The following is a 21229-nucleotide window of genomic DNA, read 5'->3' on the forward strand; positions in this document are numbered from 1 at the left end:
CTGTGAGCTCTGTTGTTCATTCAAAGCTGCTGGGCAGGTACGTTTAAGTCTGCTGCAGCAGAACTCATAAACCCTTTTTTTTTCCTGAGGTGTTCTGTCCCGGGGAGTTAGAGCTTTATGAGTTTCCACTGTGCTGCTGCCTTTTCTTTTTTTCCAGGGCTGCCCTACCCAGCAAGGAGGCAGCTTAGTCACTGTCTGCCTGCAGAGGCTTCGCTTAGCTGCTGTGGGCTCCGCCCAGCTGCCGTGTGAACTTCTCTGCAGTCCTGTTTATATGATACTGAAAAGTATTTTAATTCTTCACATTCATTATTTTAAAATGGAAAAGGTTCAACATTTAGCAAACTGCATGATGTTAAGCTCAAGTTCTTCATCTGTGAGGTGAGAACTAGATCTCTCCTTGTCGTCAATTTGGCCTCTCTCTCTATTCAACCCAGTGCTTGATATTTGTAAATTACATTGTCATTTGTTTCCATTGTGTTTTACAATCCTGGAAGGTACTTCAGTGATGGGAATACTTAATTATAGAGAAGAAAGATTGTCTTTGGTGCCTGAGAGCTGGCACTATAGACTAGCTGTAAGAAAATCAACACTTGAACTCAGTTCTTGATGGAACAGGTAAGCCTTAGGAACATTGCTGATGGATAGAGTAGTTCAGTTTTGATGCAGGAGTCTTATGGCTGACTTGGGGTCTGTCATACACCCTTGGCCTATGCTATTCTTTTTGCTAATTATTTGGACAGGAGTCTGATAACTAAGCAATCAAATTTATAGATGACATGCAGCTGGAAAGGATAACAAAATTAGGATCTCAAAATATTTTTATAGTCTGGAAACATGGCCTGAATTTTAAAAATATTAAATACATGTCAGCTCTAGTATTTGAATACAAACTGCCAACTAACTATTTAAGCAGAGATAGACTAGAAGTGAACTAGTCAGGATCCCTGGGGTTGACAGTGACAGAAACCTAACTCATTGTTTAAACACAAACGTGGGGGTTTTTTGCTATTGTAAGCAAATCATGGGGGCCTCAGAATTTGAGTGCTTTTGGCAATCTCTCAATTTGTCTTGTTTCTCATTCTGCGTGTGCATTTTTTAGTTTCTCTACAAGGGAGGAACTCTGGTCTCTAGCAACTCTTGAACTTATGTCTTTCTAGTTTAGTCAACAAAAAAGAAATAATTTTCTTGCCTCAGTCAGAAAAAAAATGTCTTAGGAGGTATTTACTTGGCCTGGATTAAGCACCACTCTAGGTCAAATGCTATAGCCATGGAGGTCAGTATGTAAAAAGCAGTCACCTCCCATGTAAACCACACGGTTAGAAAATGTTCTAGAATGAGAGGAGGCATTAGATGGAGCACCACCAACAAGAGACATTTGGGGTTTTTATGGACTCTAAAGATGGTAAAAGTTAAAGGCAATATGGGATTGTAATAAAAGCTAGAAATTTGCCTTGATGGAACTTGAGTATCCAGAGTGAGGACATGATGGCATTGTCTGTTCCTCATTGTTTGGGTCATTTCTGGAATGTCATATCTGGTTCTGGTCATAATCCTTGAAAACAAACAAATGAGAAATATGAGAGTTTCCAAAAAGGTGAAAAAATGCACAATTTAATTATGAGCACCAAATGATGAAGGATTAGGCATGTTTAATTCGGAAAAGAGGATACAAATGGTGACATGACAGCTGTTGATCATGTATTTGGGGAAGAATTCTGTGGAAATAGGATTGAACTTGACGTATCCTACTTTAGTGGATCAAGCTGGCTCCAGTGTCACCAGCAAGCCCTGGTGTGCAGAGGAGGACCAGGCCACTTATTAGCTGTGGCACGTTTCGCATCTTGACTAATACGTCTAATGTGAACATGTGAGTATGTCATAAGACTGTGTTAAAGGTTCCAGAAGGTAAGGAGTCAAATGCTGCTTATAGGACGCCTGCCATATGGTGGTGGTGCCATACAAAGTAGCATTGATATTAGCAGAATTTGCATTCACATAAGGAAGTCAGTGTCAACAAATAATGTGATCCAACAGCAAATGAGAGTCTTTACCGATAGTGAACTTGCTGTCATTGGAGGTGTTTAAGCAAACGCCTAAAAACCACTTGGTGGAATGCGTTCAAACATTGCATCTGGACTAGGTGGCTTTCAGGGTCCCATCTGAGTTACAGCCAATGATTCTAGATTCTTCTCCATTTCTTAACTCCCTAAACTATTTTTCAAATCCATATTCATAATTTATCTGTTTTTAAAAATTTAACAAGTAACACTTTTAGTGATAATTATTGCATTTCTATATTTATAGATAACTGGCACATATGGAGGTGGAATAGCACAATTTGATATTTTCTCATGTGCCAGATTTTTTTTAATAAATATAGAAAATCCTATAGTTATGAAAACTATTTGTTAAAATTAAACGTATATGCAACTGGGCATCTGTTCTGACATCTCAGATCTCTCGAGAGCTAGTTTTCCTGTTGCTATTGGATGGAACCAAATATTAGCCCAGAGTTTAAGGGCCTTAAGTCTCAGAGTACCCAAATAAAACCTGAAAACACTTTACTAATTTCTGAACATAATGCACTTCTACTCATTCTGGTTAAAATTAAACTCTCTATAAAAATTGAAAAATACCTCCTCCCCTCCGGAAAGCAATAGTGGAATTTTTTTTCCTCCCTCAATGGCAAGAATTCCAAGTAGGCTACATGGTACAATAAAAAGACTACATTTTAGGGTCAACTGGATTTGAGTATAAATTCTGCCACTCTCTCTTTCTACCTGTGTGGTCTTGGGCAAGTTGTTTAATATCTTTGAATTTCCTTATCCCACCTATAAAAGGAAGGAGTAATGTCTGCCTTTTAGGTGTGTTGTGAGGCTCAAATAACATGAAATGCCTGCGCACGGCAGACATTTAAAAAAATACTGATTCTCTCTTGGATACATTTGACACTGAACATTTTGGATGTGACAATGGGGATCGTATTGATGCTAGCAATAGCTCTTAAAGTAATATCTGTCATCGATTGAGTGCTTCCTATGTGTTGGGTACTAGATTAAACATTTAAAATACATCATCTCTTTTAATCTTATCAATAGTTGCATGGGAAACATGGCAGTAAGACAGTTTTACAAGTAAGAACTGACACTTACAGAAGTTAACTTCTCAAGGTCCTATACCTTGCAAGTTACAGAACTGGGTCTCCTACCCAGGGCAGGCTGATTCAGGAGTCTTAGTTTTTAACTCTTACTCTACATTGCTTGGCTGATATTCTAAAAGAATCTTTCAAAGAACCAAAGCAATGTTAATGGTGTTTTATACTTAGCGTAGATGATATCGTCATTTTCATTTGACTCAGGTGAGATGGTTTTTCTTTTATGTGGCTGAATTTTCATGACCTGCTATCTTTTTGTAGTTGTAAGGCCCCATAGATGGTGATGGGTAGAGCAATGACTGGGGACTTCTTGCATTCCATTTATTGTTCTCAGATTATTAATCTGCATGGGGCAGCAATAGTCCAGGCAATATGATCTAGATAAAATTATGGATTTGTGAGTTTGATCTCTTATCTCCCTTCACATGGGGGAGTTCCATTTTGGGTCTGTCATGCTCTCCGTCTGCATCAGTGGTCAGGTCTAGCTGCTGCCCTTCCCATTAGCATGCCTGGGGACAGACTCCTCACGCCACAGCAGAGCATCTGGTTTAATGCCTGGTGGCCTTTTGTGACCCTGAGAGCTTCCTGAGATGGTTGGAATACATGTTCTTTCTATTTAGAAGGGCACAGCACTTACGTTTCACTGAATGTCAGTGTTTAATTTGCGAGCTTCCAATTTAGGCTTATTTTTGAGAATTCAAATCTCCTTTCAAGCAAATTAGGTTAAACTGTTTGCGATGTGGGAGCTACTTGACCTTGAATCATTTTCTATTTCCTCTTTGAAAGAGAGATGACAAAGGGGTTGGCAGGTGAGATTTAACATGCTCTGGAGAAACCAGACAGAGCTTATGAGCATAAATACATAGATCAGAGAACAAGTAAATAAGCCAGAGACCAAGGATGTCGTCTTCAGAAACAATCTACATCTTTCTTGATGATTATATATAGTGCCATACAAATTCTGTAGCATATATTTCATTGTTTAATGGTTTCCCATACAAAGGTTATTGATATTTAACAGATTCTAAACAAAATTTAGGTAGACAATATTAAAAATAGAAATAGGAGTTCAAGAACATCAAGTGTAATATTTTACTTAAAATATAATAACATATCTTTTCTTTTTTAGTGCAATAAATGTTTTCCATATCCCCATAAAGAAGCAGCAGCAGCTCTTAGGTGTAGTGTTCCCTTGTCTCTGATGTCTCCAGATGGTCTGTAAAGAGAGCCACTTGGCATTTTTTTTCCTAAACAAATTGTAGACCCATTGCAAGAGAACAAGGAGACTCAGTTGAAAAGGCATGCGTGATTTGACAATTATCTAGGGCAGTGGGTCTCAAATTTAACACATATCAAATCCCCTGGATGACTTATTAAAACAGATTGCTGAACCCACACTCAGAGTCTCAGACACAGTTAAGTCTGAGGTGGTACCCAAGAGTTTGCATTTCTAATAAGTTCCCAGATGAGGTGGATACTTCCAGAGTATATATACCATGAGGCACAGAGGTTATTTTAAATTTTCTAGTATGCTCATAAGGAAGTGAAGAGGAATAAGTCATATTAATGATAATCATACATTTTCTTTAACCTAAAATATCCAAAATACTATCATTTCAACAGTCATTAGAAAAATTATTAATGAGATATTTTACATTTTTTTTTTATGTTAAGTGTTTGAAATCCGGAGCATAGTTTATGCTTGTGGCACATTCTAGTTTGTGACAATTGAGACTAGTCCCATTCCAAGCACTTCATGGCCATGCATGCCTACCAGAAACTGTATTAGAAAGTGGGGAACAAATATTCTAACAAATTACATTGCAGAGAAAGGGCTTAGAGATATTGTCAGCAGATCTCAACCTTGGCTGCACATCAGAGTCGCTTTGGAGACTTTTCAAAATATACCAATGCTTAGGTTCCACTCCCAAAGAATCTTATTTAATTGGTCTGGAGTGGGGTATGGCTAACAATATTTTAAAAAATCTCCCAACCAGTCATAAAATGCAGCCAGTTTGAGAATCAACGGGGTAGACAAAAGCCCAGCTGAAGTAGAATCCACCTATATATGTGCAATCCACTTACACACGTGCCCTTGGTAAAGGGAGAAAAGAAGGAATACTAACAGCAGTAAGATATTTACAACAGACATGTTCAAAGATCGAGGATTGGTTAATCCTTGTCACCCTGGGAAACAAATATTACTCTTTTGCAGAAAGTATAGTTAAAACTTGGAAAGATAAGTTGGTCAGCCAACTTCAGCTGTGCCGCAGCAAAGACTCACCGTGACGTGCACACAAAACAACTGATTTCAAGACCTGCTCTTCCGATAGTATCATCTTGTCTGACTTGTTATTGAATTCTCATTCAAATGTCTCTGTAACTAGAACTGTGGGTACATTCTCCCTTACCAACTTGTTTAATTGAAGACAATCTCCTCACTTTTTAGAGAAATACAGAAACAGAAGTTCCATTAGTACAAAGCAAATATAGCCAGTGGCTCCTTCCCATAGAAGATCTAGATCATTTCCAAATGTTTGGGGGAATGAAAAACAAGATGATGAAAACTGACAGAATGTTTTCTCTCGCTAGTTTGTTTTAAAGGGAATTTCCTCTGGGTCATCATTTATATTTGATTCTTTGAGTTGAAAAAGATGTCCATTTGATATCCGAGAAACTTTTTTGGCCCTGACGTTTGCACTTTAAAGCTTATTTTCTTAGAACTTGCAAGCCAAGTTGTGTGAGGGAGCACAGGATAACGGATGGCATGGTGTGCGGGTGGAATCCGGCAGTGTGGCGGAAGAGCAGATGGAGGCGCCCAAATGCAGACCTCCCTGGCTGTCAGGGGCTGGGGCAGAAGGCCCTTGGCTCGCAAGGAGCTGCTGTTCCACATCCTCACATCGACTTACAATAAGCTTTTCTGAATTAAAATGTTTGTCTGAGGCCTTTGTGATTTTCTATTGTGTGGAATTTAGTGTATTTAATATATGGCCGGAATTTCAAAACTCAAAGGACCTAAACCCTTTTTTGGGTCTCACCTCACTCTCTTCTCCTTAGTAGTTTTAAGTCCAGGATATGACTTTTTGAAGCTAAGAATTGTAATTACACTCCAAAATCTCACCCACCATGTTTGTCATGGCTTACTTTTCAGGTATTTCAAAATTATTAAACAAAGTAAGACTCTGGGTCTCTCATGGATCTGTCTTGAAATTCTCCTGAATAAATGGTATAAGGAGAGCCACCAGTTAAGCTAATTATTTATGTTTTCATGCTGTATAGGCCATGAGTGTGACCTTGGAATCCACTCCTGAGAGCTCTGGCCCCAAAGTAGTTCCTTGGAAACTTCAATTTTTCAATGCCTGCATCTAAAAAAATGTCCAATAAAATCTCTATTCAAATCTATGTCACTAGTTCTTGAAATGTGGTGACTGTGGGTTTGAATAAAGGCATTTTGTCCATCCTTTACTGACTTATTAGCAAGTGGTCTTCATGGTGAATCCAAGGACATGATGGAGAGGAAGGAATTTTGAAGGATACTAGTATAGGCATACTAGTATGTATTTAGACAGTGTATACCAGATGCACTTCAAGAAAGAAGGAAAAGACTCCATATTGTAGAGAACTGGGAATAAAGTTGCATAGTTAGGCCTGGTTGAATTAGGTAGACCCATACACTGCTGCAAAATAATTTGCTCCCAAGACTTTGCTCCTGATGAGAAAAGGGCATTGTAATAATTTTCTCAGCAGGTGAGTTGTGAAACTGATGTTGAGTTGGGCATCAAGGGCAGCTTGGTGGTGGTTGGGGGAAGGCATTTTGGCTGCCCTCGACATGATTTTGTCCCACCGTAAGTCACCCCAAATAACAGATCAAAACAGAAGTCTCTTCCAGATAGAGTAGAATTTCCTCCTATCTAATAATATGCTAACTGTGATTCCTCCTGAGGTCTCTGTTTCATTCCATTGAGGCCTCAAAAGCTGAAGACAATATAATAGGTATCACGTATCTCCCAGTATAAAGCTGTGCATGAGACCCATCTGCTTCATGCTAGTGGGTTGTGATCCAGCATTCCAAGCAGAGGTATGGGAGAGGCTGGTCACGAGGACCGGTCGGGGACAGTGGTCAATATGCTGTACATTCTCCACCACCCCGGCAGTGAGGGGGACATGTGTCCTCTTCTCTAAAGCCAGTTGAAGGAGGGAGCTTCACAAGAACAAGTAGGGAGCTTGCCATGTTTCTTGGAGTTCGGAGCACTCGAGGACTCTGTAAAGGTGCCTGCTGGTGGAAGCTGGCTGAGAAGAGAGTCCTGAATTCTTAATGAGAGGTACATTCCCAGCAGCAGGGCAGGGAGCCTGTCTCCAGACAAGACAAGGGCCCAACAGAAGGTGCCAACAGGAGCCATTTTAAAAGACGTCTTGCCCACTAGGGCCACCTGAAGGGGCAACTTGACTCCAAAAGAGGAATGGACATTTCATCCACAGTCAGGAAAAAGTAAGCCTGGAAAACTTATTTGAAAGGAATGTAATAGAAAATACAAGGTTTGTTTCTATTTGCATAATACAGAATTGAACTTGTTCAATAGAACAGCTATATAAGATGCAACTTCAAGTCACCATCAAATAAAGATACAATAAAAGTAAAAACATGGTTTATTATGTAAATCCTCTGGCTTCACTAATGTCAATTGTCCCTAAGCAGTTTTGGGGCTGTCACATTAATTGTGTTGTACTAGGAAGATTTGTGTAGCAGTGGTATGAGGGATAGGTCAGAAGGAAGAGAAGAGTGAGTTTCTGCCTCTCTCTTGGCTTTCACCTTTACTTCTCTTATCCTAAGATGTTCTTACATGGACCTCTTATAATAATTTCCAGACTACTTCCTTGCTGCCCTTATAAAAATTATTTAGTTATCTGATTTTGACTTATCTCCTGAACTAGATCCTCCGTACAGAGAGGTCGGGGATTCATATTCCTATTTGTATTCACAACACCTAGGACAGCTCCTGGCCCACTGCGTATGTTCTAGAAATGCTTGTTACATGGATGAATGAGTCTCAGTTCTGTTGCTAGGTCGGGGAGGATTGGGGCATTCTTTGATAGCTGACTTTATTTGGGCAGAAGTTTTCTCAGTTGTAGAAATATTGGTCTCAATTTCTAGGCTTCTTTCAAACTACAAATCTCTGATACGGTAAGTGTAAAAAAAGAAGAACAAAATAACAGAAAGCATCAAAGGCAATGCCAATGGTGGGAAGCTTGAAAGAATGAGAAAATAGTAGAATCAACAGACAGAACTAATTTCGGTTAGGAGTGATAATTGGGACACATGAGAAGAATGTTTTTGAAGCATGTTTATCTGAGATAAAGGAAATATATCCAATTAAAAACCCATCTGTATGTCAAGTTTAAGTTAGAAGTTTGGTGGTTATGTTTACACAGAGATAGAAAGTAGTTAATAAAGTGGATTTAGAGCGAATAAAGCAAAGTATTAAAGAAAGAGCTTGACAGTATACTGAGAGCTGGTGGGTAGAAAAGGAGGGCTCCTCCTTAAAAGGAAAAGACAAACAGGAGTGAGGAGAGATTCAGAGAAACACCGCCCCATACATAAGAACCTAAAGAAAAGCATAATTCAAGGGATGTTTTGCAGAAAGATTTTGGTACTTATAGTTCACAGTAAGAAACTGAAGTTTAATTGGGATGGATATACAAACTATTCACCAGCAATAGATTAGCATGACCTCCTCTGCCACCACCATGCCACAAAGAGCTGTGAATATGTCCTTTTAGAATTTTTACTGTGATATGATGCACCCACAGGATGGAAAGTTCCAAATTGTATTGGACAAGGATTAAATTAATTTTAACTTTTATAATTATTGGAGCAAAAATATGCTAATTATTTCAGGTAGATTTTGAACAGATTATTCTCAGGACAGGACAAAAAGTGATAAAGGGGCTAATAAATAAACTGTTGTCCACACCCAAAGACACATTTATTCTTCCCCAAATAGCTGTTTGATGTCTTGTTGCCATGTAGATGGAACTAAGTCTGGTATTTTAGAGAAGAACCTAAAACCATTTTCTTTAGCACATGGATGTGCTGTGAAAAGACCCTGGAGGATAAGCTGCAGTTCAGTCACACGGCATCAAGACCAATGGGTGAGACCTAGAATTGGCTTCACCAGATAAGCTAGCACAGGGGATGAGAGGACCACAACATTTTTGAAGGAAAACTAGTGTGAGGAAGAAATCTTGTGTAATAGTCTTCAAATGCGCTTGTTGGATATTCTAGAATTTGTTACTATTTCATTTTAGACTCAGCTGTTGACATTCCTCAAGACTGACACCCACTAACTTTATAAGAATCAACAGAAGTACTGATGGGAGAATACACCCCAATATTTCTTTTCCTTATCTACAGAAAGGGACAAAGTATATCCACAGGACCTTCAGGCAGAAGGAGAAAAAGACGGTCTGTACTATCAAACCTCTTTTGTATATAGTAGGAACTGTAATATCCAGAAATACACGAACAGTTTGAAAATTGCTCAAAATGCTGGGTGTGCGTGAAAGCTGCACCGTATCAAAGAAAGGATCCAAAGGACACATTTTCAAAAGGAAAAACTGCGAGCAAAGAGCACTATGGCCAAATCAACATGAAAACAGTGGCTGATATAACCGCTGCAAAAGGAACAAATGTTAAGCATTCTCCCTTCAGCTCAGTTGGCCTATTATACTTCTGAATACCGAGGCTTGCAATGCCTCCCCCTCCCTCCCTCCAATTTCAGAAGTGTCAGACAGGAGACACAGTGCCAGCAAAAAAAAGCCTTCCACCCATCTCTTGTTAGCTAACTGCGTGTTTTGTACGGTGGTTACATGTCTGCGCAGGCCGACATTGTGTCAGTCATAATTACCACCTGTTCGCTCGCTCCCTTCAGGCCCCATCACCTCTGCGGCATTCAGCAGCCAGCAGCAGGAAGCAGTGTCGATTGCCCAGGAGCAGCGACTGTCAGGTTCTGGGTTTCAGGGTATAATTGCTGCCTGTGCACAAAAAGCCCTGGCCTCTTCCCTTCTGTCCCCTCCAGAATCGGGAGTGAAAAGACCCAGCTGCACGCTCTAACACTAACTCGTATTCTTCAGGCAGAGGCGATCAGAGGCACCTCAAATGTCATTTTCATGCCATGAATCATATCTGAACTTTCACACAAACATGTCATTCTGTGAAAAAAAAAAAGTTCGATTTTTAAAAAGGATACAGACCGTCACTTCTTGCTCCTGCTGTTGAGTGCGCCATGCCACACAGTTGGCTTTCATTTTTAATAGCATCCTTCTCTGAAGTTTTTGATTCACAAAGTTCATAAAAATGATATTTGAATGATGTATTTGCATCTTTCCCCACACATTTGGTACCATATAAAAGAAACAATGGGTAACACTAGCTAGTGTTAGTTGAGCCCATAGTACTTGACAGTTCATTGTTTTAAAGACTGTGCTAAGTAACTAATCTAATCTTCATGACTCCCCTAACAGGTAGGAACCGTTGTTATTCCCTTTTATGGATGTAAATGTCAAGGCACAGAATGGTTAATTTTTACCAGTTTTTTCTTAACAGTGCCATTATGTTTTCTTGCCTCCAAATCTTTGTCCATGCAGTACCCCATAATGCCAGCTAGCCCTTTCCTCCCCATCAAGCTAACTCCTGCATTTGCTAAAAACTCATCTTAAATATCGGTTGCTGGAGAAAGCTCTTCCTGAAGTTGTCCCCAGGCTGAATTAGCTACTCAAATAAACTTGGCTCATATCAGTTGGAAAACTCTTATTTATGCTACTGTAGTTATGAGTGTTGTATCTGTTATTTCCTTACAGGCCAGGGTTATACATTTCCAAAGTTAAATTAGTTCCCTGAGTCAACTGTTTTCTGACCCTGGGCTATTTTAACATTTACAGTTGCCCCTTGGTATATGCAGGGGATTGAATCAAAATTCTCACATAAAGTCCCACAGTCGGCCCTGTGGAATCCATGTATATAAAAATAAGTTCTCCATATAGGTGGGCTTCACATTATTCAAATAGTCTATTTTCTATCCACCTTTGTTTGAAAAAAACGCTTACGTATAAGTGGATCCTCAACATTTAAGCCCCTGTTGTTCAAGGGTCAACTGTATTTATATAGTTATAAGCAAGAAAAAGCTGATGAAAGCCATAGCGTTCTCTTGCCATTGTGTTTTCCCTCAATTTTACCAAAACATTGGGTCTCCAACTTTCTGTGGTTATCGTGAAGCGCCAGTCACAAATGTCTACTGCTGACATGATATTGAAAGATAAGACTACTTAAAGTTTTAAAACTTCATACTTATGCAAATAAGGGTCTGTAGGTGCAAAGCTGAAATGCCTCCATGTTAGAATTTCCCCGGATTCAAATTCTTTGCCTTCTAGTAATCTCAGGGAGGCAAGGATGGATTCATATCAGATGTGCCAGTGATTCCCAAAGCTGGCTAATCATGGGAATCACCTGGAGAACTTTGAAAAAAAAATGCAGATTTCCTGGAATCTTACCGTCAGGCTATTGGTTCAGAATGTTTGGAATTGAGACCCAGGAATATGCATTTTTCAAATTGCCCTAGTTAATTTTGATGATCAGCCAGTTTGGGAGCAGTGTTAACAGACCTCGAGCTGGCTTAAAGTAGTTTGATTTAAGTAATGACTGAAAACGTGTAAAGACTATCTTCTGACGTGTGGATATGGGAACCTCAGAGATGATAAAAGAAGCAACTTACTGGATCAAAATATCAAGGCATAGAATGGTTAAGCCCTCCAGTGTTTGCTTAACTGCACCATTATCTTTTCTTGTCTCTAAAGCTTTGCCCAGGTGGTGCCCATAATGCCAGTTAGCCATTTCCTCCCTATCAAGCTAACTCCTGCCTGTGCTCAAACCTTATCTCAAATATCAGTTGCTTGAGAAACTGTAGCTTGTTTCTGTACATTCGCAGCTTGTAGCAAATGAACAGGAAATAGATCATGGCTCAATTGGAATAATCTGGAGAAGCTTTTGTACAATATCTATGCTCCAGGGCCCACACCTCCCAATGAAATCTGCATCTTAAATCTAAAGAGGACCAGGCATCAGTATTCTTTGAAAAGCAGCCCAGATGATACAGCTAGGTGAGTGTGGGATTAACAGCACAGCCGAGAAGTTTCGAACTGGAGGCATTTCAGAAACTGTCATGTGCTGGAAAGATGGTACGTCATTCAGACTGATCACCATTTCCCAAAGACCTCCCTCAGAACACTACTTCCCAAGATGCCCTGAGAACAGAATTTTGTGACCAAATGCATGTGAGAAATGCTGTCAACTGCTGATTTCCATCTTTGAGACTTATCTATGTAGTGCTTTTAGTGTGTTATTTTCATTTTTTTTGGAGACAGGGTCCCACTTGATTGCTCAGGCTGGAGTGCAGTGGTACAATCTTGGCTCACTGCAGCTTCACCCTCCTTTGCTCAAGCGATCCTTCCACCTCAGTCCTTCAAGTATCTGGAACTACAGGTGCCTGCCACCACGTCCAGCTAATTTTTGTATTTTTTTGTAGAGACGGAGTTTCACCATGTTGCCCAGGCTAGCCTTAAACTCCTGAGTTCAAGTGATCCTCCAACCTCAGCCTCCCAAATTGCTGGGATGACAGGCGTGAGCCACTGTGCCTGGACTGTAGTGCATATTAATGTCTCTGAGAAAACCTGTGACCAAGAAAACTGTTACTTCGGTTTAATCTAGTAGTTTTCCAAGAAAGCTGGTTTTTAAAAATTTCATAACAGCTAACACCCTGTGGAACTCCAGAAATGGTGATTCAAGGTGAGGAGGACTGCGCCCTGTCCAAGGTAGTGTTGGGCAAGGAGCCTGCCAATTCCATGTTAGGAAGTGAAGATGCCTGAACCTCGGATTCCAATGTTGATGTTTCGGTCTTAAAATGGTGGGGTGTGAGGGGCTGATGGAGAAGGGCCTTTGTGAACACGAATGAACCAGGGTGCTTTGACCTTCTGTTCTGTGGTGTCCTCACTTACCAGGTCACATAACCTTCAGTGGGCCACATCAACCTCTTCTCTCACCTTCAGCAGAGCACACATCTTTGATCTGGGCTTGGGGGCCAATTGGATTTGGTTTTGGTCATTGACTTGCTTGGTGTTTGGAATGGGATTGGAAGGGACAGGTGTTGAGTCCAAGCAGAAGCCTTCCATGTACTTGTGTGGCTTGGTTCTGTCTCTATGTGCCTCCCTCCTCCTTGAGACCGATATGCCCCACATGGGAGCTGCTCCTTCAGCCAGGCCTCCAAGACCAGAGGACAAATGGGGCTGAGCACAGCCAGGCCCAGCTGAGCCAGGTCAGGGTTCAATGTAGCCTGTATGAAATAAATGTTTGTAACTGTAAACCAGGAAAATGTTGGTATGGTTTATTGCAATAAATGGCAATCTATAAACCTTATTTGGCTCTGATTTAAAGAAACAAAACAACCTCTAAAAATTAGGAGGTAAACAAGAAACCTTGTATGCTGACATAAAGAAATTGATGTCATTTTTTTTTACAAGATGTTATAGAACTATTTCACTTGTGTTTTAATAAAGAATCCTTATCTTCAGCGAGCCACACTGAAATACTTATGCACGAAATGGTATAATGGAAGGACAGGGAAGTGGACAGAGTTATAAATGAAGTAAGAATATCCAGGAGTTGATAATTATTGAAGCTGTGTAATGGGTAATTGGGGTTTTACTATATTATTCAACTTTTATTTATGTTTATGTTTAAAATTTTCTCCGATTAAAAAGCTGGAAAATCAGCATTCACGCAAACTCTTCTCCATAGGCTGAAAATCGGTGGAGTATCTTGTTAGGATTATTATAATCTTTTAATTTTATAATACTGCCAATGAGCCTTTCTGCCTTAAAAGAGTCAGCCAGAGATTACTGGTAACTTCCACCACGTAATTATTATCAACGTTTATTTTAGTGGAAACCTGGTGCCTGTTTGGAGTTGGAACACTAAGAAAGAGAAATGAAGATCTGGAGAACTCAAAGGATAATTATCCTTTTTGAATATTGACACACTTACGTGTTTTTCCAGACGTAGATTTTGTGTAGGCGAAAGCTATTTGATAATAAAAGATCCGGTTTCTTCAAATTTTTAGAGGTAAAACTTCATTAATTAACATCAAGGAAAACGGAGCATCTGCTACTTTTTTGTCAACAGATTTTAATAATATTGAGCACTGCTAATTGGATAGAACTGAAATATAGCTCTTTGTATGTCAAATTAAGATGATTGTTTTTTTTTTTGCTATTTTTCCTCTAAATGTTATCTAAACTGTGGCAACTCTTCAGAGTTTTCTTCTACCATTTAAGTTAAAGTGATTCTGAATGACTTAAAAGAGATGCTGTGGAGCCGAAGTGATCATTCCACCTCAGCCCTGGAAAGCTGGTACATCATTCAGACCAACTACCACTAAAGGGTCCTTTAGTGATTCAGGTAAAGGGGATCCATGTCCAAAAATGCTGTCATCATTGCTGTTCTGATTGTCACTGTGACCTGGAAGGAAAAGAAAGGCAATCAGACCTGCTGACATTTCACGGCCCAAGGATTTTCTTGAATGCTTCTGAAGTCAGGCTATGAAACAGGGACATTTAACAGGCTTGAGGAGAAACTCCAAATGCAGTGCTCATTAAAGACCAAATGAAATGTTTGCTGAAATGGAAGTGATAGGAATGGGAGACGGTGGATTCTGTTGCTTCTCTTTAAACAATGACCATTCTTCCCAGCAGATGGTGGATTAACCATGGAGAGCTGGAGGCAAACTTTGGGCCGAATTTAACCTCAGCTCTGATTAATGAACTGAAATCAGGGGCACTGTTAAACTAATCAAAAAGTATTGGCTGGGAGCGGTGGCTTCTGCCTGTAATCCCAGCACTTTGGAAGTCCGAGGTGGATAGATAACGAGGTCTGGATATTGAGACCATCCTGGCCATGGTGAAACCCCGTCTCTACTAAACTACAAAAAATTAGTCCGGTGTAGTGGTGTGTGCCTGTAGTCCCAACTACTCAGGAGACCGAGGCAGGGGAATCTCTTGAACCCGGGAGACAGAGGTTGCAGTGAGCCAAGATCATGCCGCTGCACTCCAGCCTGGTGACAGAGCAAGACTCCATCTCAAGTATATATATGTATATGCATAAGGGGAAGAAGAGCAGCACAGTGGGAAGAAAGATGAAAATGGAGTCAGGTGACTTGGGGGGCAAATTGGACTTCACTATTTTTTGTTGTGTGGTTTTGGATAAATGACTCAAGAAGAACCAGCTCAGCAGAAGGTGAGCATCAACTTCTTTGTGTAATGACGATGGAAAGACTTATCACATAGGATCATAATGAGGGGAAATTTTAGAACAGTTTTCAAGTTGTCTTCCTTCTCTGCCTTCTTGTGGTATCAAAGAAAGGCTTCCAGAAGTTCTTGGTTTTCAAACACCGGCATTCCCACCAAGTCCCCTTGGGTGCTCCTAGTGCCAGTCCCCAGTCATGACAGGAGTCCACATTATATGGGAGGTCAGGCCAGGCTCCTGCAGGAGAGCTTCCTTTCAGTGGAAAATTCATTTCTGAGAAAGTGCAGCCAAGAACATTACTAAACCTTAAGCAATTTCTTAAAATCCTCAGTCTAAGTGACTTAATTGCAAGTCACTCACAGATAAGGACTAGACAAGGAAGCACCATCCCATACAACACAACAGCTCTGATGTCCTGCCACCTCGCCTGGGGCCAGTTATTTCAAGGAAATATGACTTAAGGCCATGATGCACAGTTATGCAAGTTGCGCACTGCACAACTCCAGAAGGTGCACTCAATGTGAATGGTACCTCTAGGTGTCAGCACTGCAGTCGGCTTGGTTGTATGCTGGGGCTCTGAATTTGCAGTCTTTCTTGGAACATCGAGTTTCCAGTGCCTTTTCAAGCAGCTGAGGCTTCCCTCCTGCACACACATCCTAGAGCGTTCTGCCCACCATCTTTGATGTGTGCTGCCTTAGCCACAGAAAGGCCACAGTAACTAAAATCTGAGCCTCCTTCTTCCCATAGAAGCCAGTGCTCCCTTTGGGAGTCCCAGCAAGAGAGACTTCTTGAATGGCACAGCCTAGCAAGCAGACTCGAAGCTGTCTGTGCTTCTGCACATCCTGCCTTCTGACCTTGACACCTGGGGTCCTTAGCACTGCACCACTGACTCTCTCACTCAGGGATCCACTGCTCAAGCCCATGTGTACATCTCAGGACTCCAAACCTTCCCACCCTCAGTCATAAGATTCTACCTTTTTCCTTAAGGATTTCCTCTGAAATCTCCCAAAACATTTAATATCTTGTTCACAGGGACTCTAAAGCTTTCTTGATTTTTTTTTCCTTAAAGAGAAAAGCTTTTGGATTATATATGTTTGATAAAGTCTAGATCTTCCCAATTCTTTTCCTTAAAATGCAATCACGTTTACTCACAAACACACATACACACACACTCTCATAGCCTCTAGGCTGCAAAATTATATATATAAAAAAATACTGTTTTTGCTTTTGTTTTACTTGTTAAATATACATCTTTATTTATTTTATTATTATTATTTTTTTGAGACGGAGTTTCGCTCTTGATACCCAGGCTGGAGCGCAATGGCGCGATCTCGGCTCACCGCAACCTCTGCCTCCTGGGTTCAGGCAATTCTCCTGCCTCAGCCTCCTGAGTAGCTGGGATTACAGGCACGCGCCACCGTGCCCAGCTAATTTTTTGTATTAGTAGAGACGGGGTTTCACCATGTTGATCAGGATGGTCTCGATCTCTTGACCTCGTGATCCACCCGCCTCGGCCTCCCAAAGTGCTGGGATTACAGGCTTGAGCCACCGCGCCCGGCCTAATATACATCTTTATTTTAGGAGTTGTGAAAAATAGCACAGTATTAGAATTCTGTTGTAAATCATATACATCTTTATGCAAGATTTTAAAACAATTGTCAATACTTTTGGAGCTTCTATTTTGTGTGAGATGCTTGTGGAGCTACAAACATGTTTAAGTTAAAGTCCCTGATCTTAATGAGACTAGCATCTTTAATATTAAGTGTAATCTATGGAAATTTTTACCTTTTTACTTCTTCAGTACAAAGATGACTTTCAGAATTTTATCTTCCAGGCATCAGAATTTGGGGTCTGATGGGAAAAGAGAAGGATGATGCTGAGCTGGAAGCAAGGGTGAAAGAAAGAACACACAAGGCAAAAAAAAATGATCATTTAGTAGTACTTTGCAGCTGATAGAAGTTTTAAAATTTATTTCATCTTTGATCCCACAATAATGCAATTACCCTTTCACCCACTTGTTGGGTGCCTACTGCATGCCAGACCTGGGGTACCCATGAATAGAACAGTTCCAACTCAGGATTCAAGCAGTCGGTTTGAAGAGACAAGAAAAGTAAACAATTCTAGTAATGTGTGATACGTTACATGTTAGAAGTTAAAAAGCAGGTCTTTAGAGAAAGTTGGTCTGGCCCAATTCATCCTCAGCTCTGCTTAATGAATGGAAATCAGAGGCACTGTTAAACTGGTCAGAATCGAGTTTACTGTGTAAAAGGAAGCAGGACAGCACAATGGGAGGAGTGAGGAAATCGGAATCAGGTAGCTTGAGGTTCGAATCTGAGTTTCACTACTTACTGTGTGGCTTTAGGCAAATTACTTTGGGGTAGGAGTGGGCAAGGTCAAAGAACTGGCTTAGGGCACACATCTGGAAATGTATGATGGAAGGTGATCTTGAAAAGTGAGTAGCAGCTGGTCAGCAAAGGAAATGGGTGGAAATGCATGCCAGACACACATTGCTCAAAGACACAGAGGCAGGAAGGTGGGTTGGTCAGGGGGCTGCTGAGCAGAGAGCTTGGGCTATTGGAGCTGGGCGGACAACAGTGACAGAGGATCCCATAAGCCACACTCAGAGATCTGGACAGGCCATTCAGGATGTCAGCAGGCATGGCACATCACCTTTACATTGGCCCAATGAATGAGAATGTATTAGGGTTACAGTGGAGGCAAAGGACCTATTTGGAGGCTAAAGAAGTGGCTGGGGCAAGAAATGATGAGAAGCTGAACTGCTTTGGGCACTGGCAATGTGTGGAAAGGAAGGGGTTGAGTGTTAGAGCCAGCAGCTAATGTAGGGCACACCAGCATGGGCAGGTATCTTACACATTTATCTTATTTAATCCTCCAAGTTGAACAGATACAAAGGGAGACAGGTACACAGCAAAGTTGGGCAACATCATGCTTTGTGTGAATTAGGAAAGGGCCCTCTAAGTGTGGGAATATGGTCTGAGAGGAGATTACATCTTAATTGGTTAAACTCCATTCCTTCCTATGGGCAGCCATGCCAGGTCACAAGGCTCAACAAGCAGAGGATATTGTGTCCCCCTTGCCCCTCCAGCTGAGTGCGTCTCTGTGATGCCAGATGTTATCAGTCTGTTTTCACACTGCTGTAAAGAAATACCAGAGACTGGATAACTCATAAAGGAAAGATGTTTAATTGACTCACAGTTCTGCATGGCTGGAGGCCTCAGGAAACTTACAATCATGGCAGAAGGTGAAGGGGAAGCAGGCACCTCTTCACAAGGCAGCAGGAGAGAGAAGGGACAAAGCCCAGGGGAAGCTGCCATTTATAAAACCATTAGATCTCATGAGAACTTCTTCACTATCACAGGAACAGCATGGGGGATACTGCCTTTATGATCTAATCACCTCCCACCAGGTCTCTCGCTCAACACCTGGAGATAACAATTCCAGATGAGATTTGGGTGGGAACAGAAATCTTAACCATATCACCAAATTATACCATGTGTGTGACAACCTGCCAGAGGGGGACCTCAAGACCCAGAAATGTTCATGGATTAGTGTGTCTCAGTCCATGGCTAGTGAGAGAAGAGCCAGGATTTCCATCTTGGTTACTGTCTACCTCCAAAGTCTATGCTTGTAATGAGTCTGGTTGACATCATTATACTCAGTTTTACAGATAAGGAAACTGAAGCTCTAAGGGTTTCACACAATTTTCCCATTATTGGAAATCAAGTGGTGGAAAGGAAAATGAAACTCCAAATGTCTGTCTCTAAAGCTCACTCGCTTTACTAAAATCAAATTAACCTTAGTAATTTTAAGTGACAAAAAATATGACAGAATCCAAGAAACTGTGGTCTAGTAATTCCAGGGTTGAACATGGATGAATTACTTTAAAATTATGAACTGGACATCTCAGAATATGATTTTGAAGCAATTAAATTGTCATGACACTTCTTGTGGTCATATTTTGAATGCCAAAAAAAATGCATTGCAGATTTGATATTTCTTTCCCCTTAGCATAACTGAGAAGCATTACCTATAAAACAGAGGGCAATTTTACATTATTACAAGAGTTATACTAAAATACACTTGGGTGCAATAAATATAGTAATATTTGTGAAAATGACCCCTATTTTATGGAGATTTCCAATTGCCTGTGTTCCATAATTGTTTATTTAGTGCATCTGAATAAACAGTTATGAAACACAGGCAATTTCAGGAAGCACTTGCGACTGCTTTGAGGTGTGTTGACAACTAAACGTCCTGAACTCATGTGTCACCAGAGCCCCAGAACACACATAATAATGTTTATAATTCTAAAATCTAAAACCTCTTATATTCTTTCCAGATAATAACTGATAATTCATTTTTTTTCCCACAACCTCTCTGAGACAAACAATTCTCTCATATCCACTTTACGATGAAACAGAGATTTGGAAAATTTGTGATGTGCATACTGCTATGATGATGGTGATGGGGCAATATGAAGAATACTTCTGGTGTGGTCTTTTGTAGATAAAAGAAATATGTACATATGGGTTCTCTCTGTTACTTACCAGGAACTGGTGCAGTAGGTTTACGACAGTTCTGTCTTTACAGATGAGAAAATAGAGGCTTCACTCATTCATTCATTCATTCATTCAATAAATGCACAGTGAGAGCTTGTTACTGCCAGGGACTGTTCAGATTGCTGAGAATACAGCTGCTGACAAAAGGGGAAAATGCCTGCCCTCAGGGAGTTTCTGTTCTGGTTACTGGGTGTATTAGTCTTCTCAGGCTGCCATAACAAAGTAACACAGACTGGGTGGCTTCCGCAACAGAAATTTATTTTCTTTCTTTTAGTTCTGGATGCTGGAAGTCCAAGATCAAGGTGGTTTCTCCTAAGACACAGGGTTGTTTCCTCCTGAGACCTCTCTCCTTGATATGAAAGCGGCTGCCTTCTTGTGTCCTCATACGGCTTTTCTTTCCTGTGCATGTCCCTTGCATCTCTTTATGTGCCCCAATATTCTTTTCTTATACCAGTCAGAGTAGATTAGGGCCTACCTTAAGGGACTCATTTTAACTTCATCACCTCTTTTCGGGCCCTATCTCCAAATAAAATCACAGTCTGAGTAACTGGAGTTTAGGGCCTCAGTGTGTGGATTTTGGGGGACACAGTTCAGCCCATAACACCTGCCTAAAGTTGCACACATGGTAGGTATGCAGGTCAGGACTGACTGCTGCTTTTCTGACCTATTCCCCAAACCTGGACCATGTCGCCTGCCTCTTGTCTACCAGATTAAGACCAGAAGCTGTCTGTTTCATCAGACTCCAGACTTATCTGGGAAGCAAGGGGCCTGTGTGCACACATGTGTGTTTGTGTGTTGTTAAGACTGAACGACTTACGCAAAGGATAAGTTTGTTCTTCAGGGACTTGGATAACAGTTCAGGTTAATTGATCTCTCAAAGCTGTGCTCCTGGAACTTTCCAATTCATTGCTTAGGCCTCACCAATTATTCCTTCCCCCTCAGCTGTCAGCTTTCCAACATTTTGGTTTCTTCTACGTCTTTTTCCATGACTTCAAAATTCACGCCATTTAAAAGTAGTGACTTCAACTGTTCTTCAAGCGAGAGCTTCTTTCTCTTTGACTTCAGGACTTTTTGCTTTGATAACTTCAAATGTCCCCCCTTCTACACCAAGCACTTAATGCTCACCAGTGGTTTAGCTTTTCAAAC

Source organism: Aotus nancymaae, unplaced genomic scaffold, assembly GCF_030222135.1.
Source record: "Aotus nancymaae isolate 86718 unplaced genomic scaffold, 86718_ANA_hifiasm-v0.15.2.pri h1tg000040l, whole genome shotgun sequence".
Lineage (NCBI taxonomy): Eukaryota > Metazoa > Chordata > Mammalia > Primates > Aotidae > Aotus > Aotus nancymaae.